This window comes from Penaeus chinensis, chromosome 24 (genome assembly GCF_019202785.1).
Source record: "Penaeus chinensis breed Huanghai No. 1 chromosome 24, ASM1920278v2, whole genome shotgun sequence".
In the NCBI taxonomy this organism is placed as follows: domain Eukaryota; kingdom Metazoa; phylum Arthropoda; class Malacostraca; order Decapoda; family Penaeidae; genus Penaeus; species Penaeus chinensis.
Window position 1 is genome coordinate 20,785,814 of NC_061842.1, and position 10,000 is coordinate 20,795,813.

At 41.4% G+C, this 10,000-nt stretch overlaps 1 protein-coding gene across 1 annotated transcript in view; it reads right to left on the reverse strand.

Moving 5' to 3' along the window:
* Nucleotides 1-10,000, reverse strand: part of LOC125037783 — a 59,175-nt gene that overhangs the window by 6,931 nt on the left and 42,244 nt on the right. The gene's annotated exons all lie outside the window — the stretch shown is intronic.

The window sequence follows — 10,000 nt, forward strand, 5'->3', positions numbered from 1 at the left end:
AAATTGTTGTTTGCTTGATTCATTGTTTAGCTTTTCTTACATATATGTTTGTATCACTATCAAACACTTCTCTGAAATTATGAGATGTACAAAATCTTTTATTGAAACGTTTTGATGGTTCAGAATCTTGCCTTTTTCTGGAAAATGTAATTTATAGGAAACAATGGTTCTCCTTTTCTCATATAGACGTTATAGTAATTGCAAAATAGTCGCATGTTGATTCTGCTTGCTTATTTTCGTTATTATTACATACTAAAAGGACACTTTCTACAACTAAAATAAGCTGGTGCTCATACTAGCTACCTGGCAGTACGCTCCGGCTATGATGCAGTGCACCCTTAGACCATGCTAACCCAACCGCATTAAAGGCTTTAAATTCATATCGATAATTTTTAATAGAAGAAAATAAAGTGACTTTTTGTCTTTGAGTAATTCTTCTATTAATCATTTTCGTTTTAGGGATCCTATTTTTCACTGAATGACATCTACAAGCTCATTCTAGAAAGACCGTCGGGCGCGTGCAGAAGGACAGAGGAAGAAGGGCCTGGGTGACGTCACATGCACCGCAGGGCTGCCAACTCTTCTTGGCCAAGGCTGCCAACTTACCCAAGGTGAACGGATCAGTATTTTCTCCGCCAATGGTATAGGTGTTTAGTTTTGGGTATTCGATAAGTTCACTTCTTGTAGGGTTGCCTGAAAAAGAATCGACAGCGAGACATGCCACGTGAGCTGGGGTCAACTGAGGTCAACTCGGGTCAAATCTTCGCGATGCCACAAGTTTAGGTCAGCTGTCGCAGTCACCTTCATCTACGTTCCGTGCGTCTCTAGTATCTACTTAGCTACTGCAACGTAGATCTGATTAGTTCAAAGGCTAATGACTGGATATACTCTTTATTTTCTATACTAATTAATTACATGCTAAGGCAATGGTAGTGAATTATTCTCATGGAAACTACTAATAGTGAGATTAACTTGACAAATGTTACTGTAAAAAAAATACTATCGCTAATGCTATCAAAGAGTTAGTTTGGTTAAGATCATGATGTCGTCTATTCTCTCGGTTTACTAGTGTCCACACATTATCTCACACAACCGGATAATCTCACTCAACCGAAATGGAAAGTGGAAACACGAAGAATTTTTTTTTTTTTTTTTTTTTTTTTTGTCGATATAGGAAAGTTGCAGAAGAAAGTGTCGAATTTCGTCGTGGAAACGGTTACTTCATCGCCTTTTGCGTTTGTTTTTGTTTTTTCTAGTACGCAAGGCGATCGGGAAAGACAGGGCACAAGACAAAATAAGGGATTCGAGGGGACAGAATTTCGAAACAAAGAATACAGTACATTTCGAGAAATCGTTATATTCCAACGCCTACGAAATTGGGTGTTATTTGGGATATATCAATTTCTCTGCGAACGAAATTTCCTTTGCTTCGTTAAACTGCCTGTATTCCATACATCAGTAACGTGATAAAAGCTCTTTTTTATATGTACAGTGTTAATAAAATCAAGAGTGCTCTTAAGGAAAAACAAGAACGGATAAAAAAAGGTATATAAATACCAATATCTAGCAGAGTCAGAAATAAATGTTTAGGATTATTATTCATATTTTTTTCCCATTTTACAAGGATATCAATATATTGTGCCCAGTTAGACGAAGAAAAAACGAGGCCGTACCAACGAAAACAGAAAAAAATTCATTTATATATATATACACATTGTAGGTAATATATCCATGCAAGATCAAATTTCAAGACAATTTCCTTAAAGACAGAAAAACAAAAAATGTTCCACAAACAAGGATAGAGTAATAAGGAAGAACGGGAGGTGATCATAAACTCTTTCCTGTTTTAATGGTTAATCAAACCACAGGGTTTATAATGCAGTAGCTGTACATTGATTGATTTTCTATTTCTTTCCCTTGCTGCACACTCTGCTTATGTAAACGATTATGTGGTCTAGTGGACCGGAAGGGGAAGTACTATTGGAAGATTTTAGTGTTTTATTTCTGTTATCATAGTATTGTTAATATATGTGCATTGTAGGTATATGTGTGCTTGTGATATTTCTATTGTTACCTAATATTCTTGTGATTACGTAGATCGCTTATTTAAAAGCATCCTTCCCATCAATTTTAATTCTGAACATTCGCAATAACGATCTATCTGGCAATCGAAGAATAATAACAACAAAAAATGTACAACAAGGTTTCCCGACACATTTCCTCGTAAAGGTTGGACGAATGAGAACGTGCCACCCGACAGTCGAAAGTTTACTCCAGCACTAAACTTTCTCGCCATTCATATCCGCGTTCTGTCACGCATGTTTGTTCCCTCGCCATTCATGTTTCATCAATTCGGTTAGTAATGTTCACTTATGCTCTTCAGCTTCCGTTTCATTGCAGGTAGGCTGAGATATTTTGGTAGTTGGAGTTTTATAAGAATGTTTGTAGTAACATGGAATCAGTATGTTCCGGGTATGTTTGGGTATAGAGTGATTGATCGTGATTCTCGTGATTTTCTTTAAGGAACGTTTAGATTTTGTTTCCTTTTGGTATTTTGACTCGAGACTGTAAGATCGCAGGGAAAGTTTCGGACGTGTGACAGTCTGGCTTCGCCCGCTGGCCAAACTCTTCCGGTCACGCCCCAGTGCTCGCTCACACGCCTACACGCACGTATACACGCACACCCTTCAAGAACAATAGCTCTCGAAGGATCGACTGAAGATGGAGTAAAAAGAACACACGCACGGGTTAAATGGCTGTCAAGGATACATTTGTTCAAGTGTTACGTGGGAAACGCTGCGGAAGGAGCGATTCGCCGTTTCGACACAGGAGAGTGACGTGTCCTGACGGCATTCTGCGGACACAATCATGTGTCACTACATCACTTTATCAGATTGTGTCTGTGCAGCACTGATATCACGACGCACGCACACAGACACTCACACACACACACACATACACACACACACACACACACACACACACACACACACACACACACACACACACATACACACACACACACGCGCGCGCGCGCGCACACACCCAAGCACTTACCCAAACGCATACAAGCACAAGCCCAGACACGCGCCTCCCTCATCAGCACACACGCCCAAACGCCTCATGGCCGGCCTCGTAGAAGCCCGACAACGAAGGTAAAATCATGAAAGTTTTTTGGAAAGTAATGATGGCTCCTGATGAGTGCCTAACCGCTAGTGCCATGAAGGAGGCGTTACTCAAGGCGTCCCCCGGTGCTTCCATGCGGCACGAAGGGGGGGGGGGGGCTCCCACAAGACCGCAGGACGCAAGCCTTTTGGGTCTAGGGATGACCTCTGCTGAGATAACACGAGGCTGATCTCAACGCTTCACTGACGAGCTGGAGGTAATGATTTCATATCTATTTTCTTTATTGTATGTCTCTTTATCATTATCTTTCTCTCAGCTCTCTCTCTCTCTATTTATCTATCTATCTATATGTCTTTATCTCTACCTATCTGTTTGTCTGTCTACATACCTAATTATCTATCTTTATCTCTACCTATCTGTTTGTCTGTCTACATACCTAATTATCTATCTTTATCTCTACCTATCTGTTTATCTATCTATCTGTCTCTATCTCTCCACCTCCCTCTCTCAGTATTATACACACAACACAACGCCATGCACAAATAAGCACAGCATAAATATAACGAGAATTCGCTCACACCAGAAACACACCAACCGACGACCCATACACACGTCAGCACATCGTTTCCACAAAGGGCAACTGGCGTATAACCTTTCCGTCTCTCTATACTCTCCTCCCTGCGGCCAGCCCGGTAATCAGTGGTGTCTGCGTCGCTCCGATCTGTCGCAATGGTCTGCCGCCGCGACCGCAGACCGCTGACGAGGCGCCGGAGACAAGCGTTCCTGGACTCTCTCGCTCCGGGCGCCCGGGTCGCCTCAGGGATATTGTGCGGCTGTGTTTATAAATATAGACAGTAGGGGTGTGTGTGTGTGTGTGTGTGTGTGTGTGTGTGTGTGTGTGTGTGTGTGTGTGTGTGTGTGTGTGTGTGTGTGTGTGTGTGTGTGTGTGTGTGTGTGTGATATAGATATATAGGTACAATATATATATATATATATATATATATATATATATATATATGTGTGTGTGTGTGTGTGTGTGTGCATATATATTTGAATATGTATATTATATATGCGTGTGTGTACATATATATTTGAATATGTATATTATATATGTGTGTGTGTGCATATATATTTGAATATGTATATTATATATGTGTGTGTGTGTGTGTTTGTGTGTGTGTGCCAGTTTACAGCTTCTTTCCTAAAAACCCTTGCCCGCCAAGTACCCCCCCCCCCCCCCCCCGGCCGAGCGCTGCCGCCCGTACAGTGCCGCCCCGAACAGGCCCCCGACGGAAGCCCCTCTGCTCGTCCTCCAAGGCGACCGCCGCCATCAGATCGCCTCTCCCGCATCCTGCTCGCTGTCACACCATTAATCAAAATATCTCCAAGGCCTGGGCTGTCTCTTGGCTGACCCCTTTCGCCCTCTCAGCGGTGATACGTCTTGGCAATGTCTTCCGTTTTTCTTGAGAATTTGAGAGCGAGATCTTGCCCTCTTAACGCCTATTTCTCTCCATTTGTCGCTTATCACGAGAAGCCTTCTCGACAAAAGAATAAAATTGCTGCGCGTCTAGGAAAGACGAGGTGAATAAATTGTTTTGATAAAAAAAAAAAAAAAGAAGAAAAGAAAAAAATAACCCTCCAATTTCATGAAAATCGTTTCTCATGGTTTAGGAAAATAGCTTCAAGGATAGGGCCATCTAGGTTCTATCTTCCCGACGACGATGATGTGGAATTTCGTCATATAAACCACTGTGTTTTTTACTTTTCTTTCCGTCTCTTCTTTTGGGTTTTTATATTTAGCTCTTAACATAAACTGTTATCTTCCTCTTTTCTTCTTCTTCCTTTTCTGTTGCTTCGTCCAACTTATCATTTCCTCACATGTTTCAGATGACTGAATTTGATTCTCCCTCTCTCTCTCTCTCTCTCTCTCTCTCTCTCTCTCTCTCTCTCTCTCTCTCTCTCTCTCTCTCTCTCTCTCTCTCTCTCTCTCTCTCTCTCCCTCCCTCCCTCCCATTTCCTCGGATATTTTCATATGAGTGGATTTCATCATCGTAACGACATTCTCCATCTCATCTCCATGATATTATCCCGACAATACCCCTTAACTTTTTTATCTCCGTATTGCCAACATTCCCACGCTGTCTCCACGTGTTGCAACCTGGAAATATGACAATGCAAGGGCAAACACCGCTAACGAATGGACTACGTGCTTTACCTCCCACACCCATTGTTAATTAATTGAGAAAACGCAGGTAAAACAATCAGTAATCATACTTTCGGCATTACGTACATCAGAATAACGCACAAAAATGATTAAAAAAAAAAAAAAAAACATCCAACAAACGCAAGTCAAAACGCTCCTCTTAATTATTTCTGTCAATGCCGGAACGTCTCATCATCATCTTTCGTGTGACTGTGTTAATGAAAAACAAAATTGACATCTCATTACTCTTCCTTCCTCCATACGCCCTCCATGTCGCAAACTTGTACCGTGAACTGCTGTGTTGCATCATCGGAAGGAGGTTATGTAGACAGTATTGATGTAAGTGGAAAATTTACTTCGAGAACGTAGTGTAGGTCTTCCGTTTGTCACAATAATAAATATATTTTGTAAGTATATTCTTGTACTGGAAAATATAATGGAATTTAGTTTTGGGAGGGAGGGGTATGTCCTTGTAATGGTAAAAGCAGGGTTCGATACTTACAACCGCTTTGTCTATATCATATATATTTCTATTCCGCTCGCAGTGGGATGAAAAACAACAACAATAAAAAAAAGACTGGTATTTCTTCTTTTTTTTCTTTTTTTTTGATAAAGGACAATATTCAGTGATACGTTTCCCACTCGAACCAAAAATAGCGACAGGAGGTGAGGTGCCGTAACCACATCCCTGATCTGAATCCACTTTTGACCCTCTCTAACGGCACTCGCGGGTAGGATAGAGGTGGGGGTGAAGGGGGGCGGAATAAGAAGCGGAAGGGGAATGGGTGTGAAGGGAATGAAGGAAGAATAGGGTAAGGAGGATAATGATAAGAAGGGGGGTGAGGATAAACGCGGGGAAGAAGGGGGAAGAGAGAAGAAAAGGTAAAGGTTTAGTTAGGAGAGGGAAACGAAGATAAAAGTGAGAAAGGAGGAGGATACTCACTAAAAGGGAAGTGTGGATACGAGTAAGAGCGAGGAAGAAGCAGGAGAAAGCAGAAAAAGAAAGAAACAAAGGGGGAACTGCGGAGAAATGAATAGGAAAAAGGGAATAAGAAGAGATAAAAAGCAAAGAAGAGAAGGAAGGGAAATGCGCTCCGGAACATCCAGGGGACACTTAGCTACGCATGACCACACGGAGGCAAACACAAGGACATGTCAAGGCAAATCTACCATGGCAAATCGGAGACTGGTGGCCTTAAGAGAGACAATAACAAGGGAACTTCTTTGTTTCCATTGTTGCTTCCTCTTCTGCTAGTTGGATCGTTAAGCAGTTTAATTGTAAGAGAGAGGTTTTCCAGCACCGACGTTGTAATCTTGCAAGTTGTAAATTCTGTGAGGAGAGAATATACGCTGTTGCATCAGACCTTGCAGAAGACAGCATCTGTTATATTCAGAATTGAAGAAAAAAAGGGAAAAAAAAGGAAAAAAAATCCCACGCTAACGGTTTCCGTGTTTTGAATTACGGGAACGTCTTTTATATACATACATCTGCATTCACTGTAAATTCTTCATTCGCTGTTAATTCTTCATGTCAGAGGATATTCTTCTACCCAAGTAAAATGCAAATCTCAGTAAATTTTCAAATTATTTTTCTCTCTTTCTTTACTAAAATAAGTAACGAGAAAGTAATTTAGTCTGTTCTGAATTATGCGAAGAAAGTGATTTCTATGTGAATATTTTCACTAATGTACGGAATATATATCTCGAGAAAATAGGAAGAAGTTTCACTGCAATATCTCAAGTTAAAGAAGCGCTACGATTGTTATGCTTCGACCTTGACAAACAGTTGTTAAGTGAAACTCTCCATATAATCGATGTAAAAGACGCATTTATCATAGTTTTTGTTTTATCATTTTTGTTTTCTTTCATTTCTTTCTTGTTTTTTCTCTTTGGTATTTCATGGGAAATGGAGAGAAATTGGTATGTTAGTCAAAGATATTGGTTTCTGTATTATGGAGTAAAAGTTGATCCCTCTTCCCATAATATGGATTCATTTAGGGTATTTCTGTTCGTGTGTATTTGTTGTGTATGAAAATGCGGTGTGTGTATAAGGTTTGAAATCGGTTTGTGTATATGATTTTCCCCCAAACCAGGAGCGTTCCATAAATAAATGCAAAATCCGGTAAGATTCTACAATGGAGAAAACTAGGGAAAAAAAAGAAGAGAAACTTTACAACGCAGAGGAAAAGACAAGAGGACACTACAGTCTCCAGAGGCAATCGCAGAGGAGAAAACAAACAACACAGTTTCAGTCGACGATCATTTCGTCCAGCGATTATGGAGGAGACGAGGATGTTGACGGAAGCGGCGATCGAGTCCGGTCTCGTAATCGCTAATAACCCCCCTCCCCCCCCCCTCTTCCCCCGTGGGTCGTAGTTCCCTGAGGCTATTCGCGCGGTAGGGAAAGTGCCGTTGCGTCCCTGACTCAGAAGCCTTAAGGGGAAGGGGGGGGGAGCGGGGAGCACAAGGGGTGAATCTGATAGTCTGAGATTCAAGGTGGAGAGGGAAGCGGTGGGGGAGGGGCGGGGGGGGGGAGCAGCCGGGTCAAGATCATTTCTTTGAATAAACGATAGTTAGTGTCGAAGTGCTTTAGCCTTTGTGGTTTCCGTTTCATTTTATTTTCATATCGTTTCACTTACATTTTTTTCGGACAGTTTCAAATATCCCCCCCCCCCCCTCCCTTCTTTTTTACAACGTCTCACTTATAAATGTTCATGCTACACCTGTTCTACGCCATCTGAACCATGCCATGTCGTCCCTTTGGTTTTGGCATGTGTGGCATCCCCTCTGACCAAGGCATAGTGTACTGCAAGGAAGGGCCGAATAGGTGTCCGGGAAGGGAGACAGGGATAAGAGCAGGTGAGGAAGATGAGGTGAATACCATAACAGAAGACTGGTTATGCCGCGCAGATAGACGCATTTACTCTAACTTCAATTAGCCATTAGGGATTTGCAATATCCGAGGACATAATATTTTGTTTTCAGTGTAAATTGAAAATCCTTTATTCATAATAAAGAATATACGATGTCCACTTAGAAAAAGAAAATATTCGGCGGGTTACCAACATCTCCTTCATGGCCGTACCCAGAGGCGCCTATAGTAGGGTCATCGCCCGTGCGAACCTTACCGAAAGAATGAGCTATTATCATGTTATCTAAGCCGGCACCCCCACCATTAGCATATATACGAGAGGCTGAAGGGGAGCTGATAATTCCAGGGAACGCGGCAGTGGCAAGACGTCGTCGGGATTGTTGAAGCCATGTTGCACGCATGTTGAGTATGAATCGTCTCCATCCAAGTGGAAGGCTTATGCTAAGGGCGTCGCGTGGGGCTGCTTGAGGACGTGGACCTCTGAGGCAAGGAGCGGTTTTCGGGCGGGCGCCTTGGCCGTTGACCTGCCGGGGTAGATGTCACTGGGGCTTCAGCGCACGCGAGGGGCACTGCCTGGACGCGGGATTAGATTTGAAGCTGGAGTGATTGTGTACATGGACTGAACTTGGACTGAATATATATAAGTGAGTTGAACTTGTAGATAGACTGACTAAGCACTAAATCTGTACGCGGAATGGATATGGACTGGATTTGAACTTGAGTTGATTTCGTAAGTGAGTTGTAGATAGACTTGTAGGTCGATTGGTTTTGTATTTGGGTTGAACTTGAGGACTGATAGATTTATGTACTTGCATTTATTTTGGCTGATCTTGTCCATGGAGTGATTCTGTACATGGATCGATTTTGTACATGGGCTTAACTTGAAAATTACTTTATTCTGAACATAAGCTGGGTTTGTCTAACGGAATTAATAAGTAGACAGCTGTTTTTGTAGATTGGCCGACTTTGTACATAGAGTGATTTTGACGTTGGCATGGGCTTGCTGGTAAATCATGAGAGACGAATATTAGAAGATTGTGAAGAAAATAATACATGATTTTCTAAAACACAATTTGTTAACCGTGGGTGGTTCTGTTTTAACTACCAATGGAAGTCATTGTATTATCAAATTCAGTAATTAAACAGATACAAATATGCATACAGGAATGTATGCATGTAAGTAAAGGATTCATGCTGAACAAGTTGTGTGTGTGTGTGTTTACTGTATGTATGTGTATATATGTCTGTATATATATACATACATATATATATATATATATATATATATATACACATACATACATAGGAGAGAGAGATAGAGACAGAGACAGAGACAGAGAAAGCTGTGTATACGCAGTGGTTACACATCAAATTACCATACAATGAAAAATAAACAATATATATTGCCATCCGAGAATACGTAACTGCCTAACCTCAAGCGAGCTTAGCAAAGCAAATAACTTCTCTGCAGTACAAACAGGAGGGGAAGAAAGGTACTTCGTCTTTCTCTCATCATTCTCCCCATCTCCCTCTTCCCAAATCAAAAGCTTAAACAACAGCACATGATAAAAGTGTCTATGTAAATAAGCATATTGCTAAGATCAAGCTTCGTCTTTACATTTCACTTTCACTTAATGCCCCCCTACCCCCTACCCTCTACCCCCTACCCCCCTACCCCTACCCCCTCGGTTCCTATAAAAAAATTAAAGAAAATTAGAGAAAAAAACAAATCACAGGATGTTTCAATCAATGTTTTATTTGAGAAATGACTGACAGTTATGTAATTGTAATTACTTGCT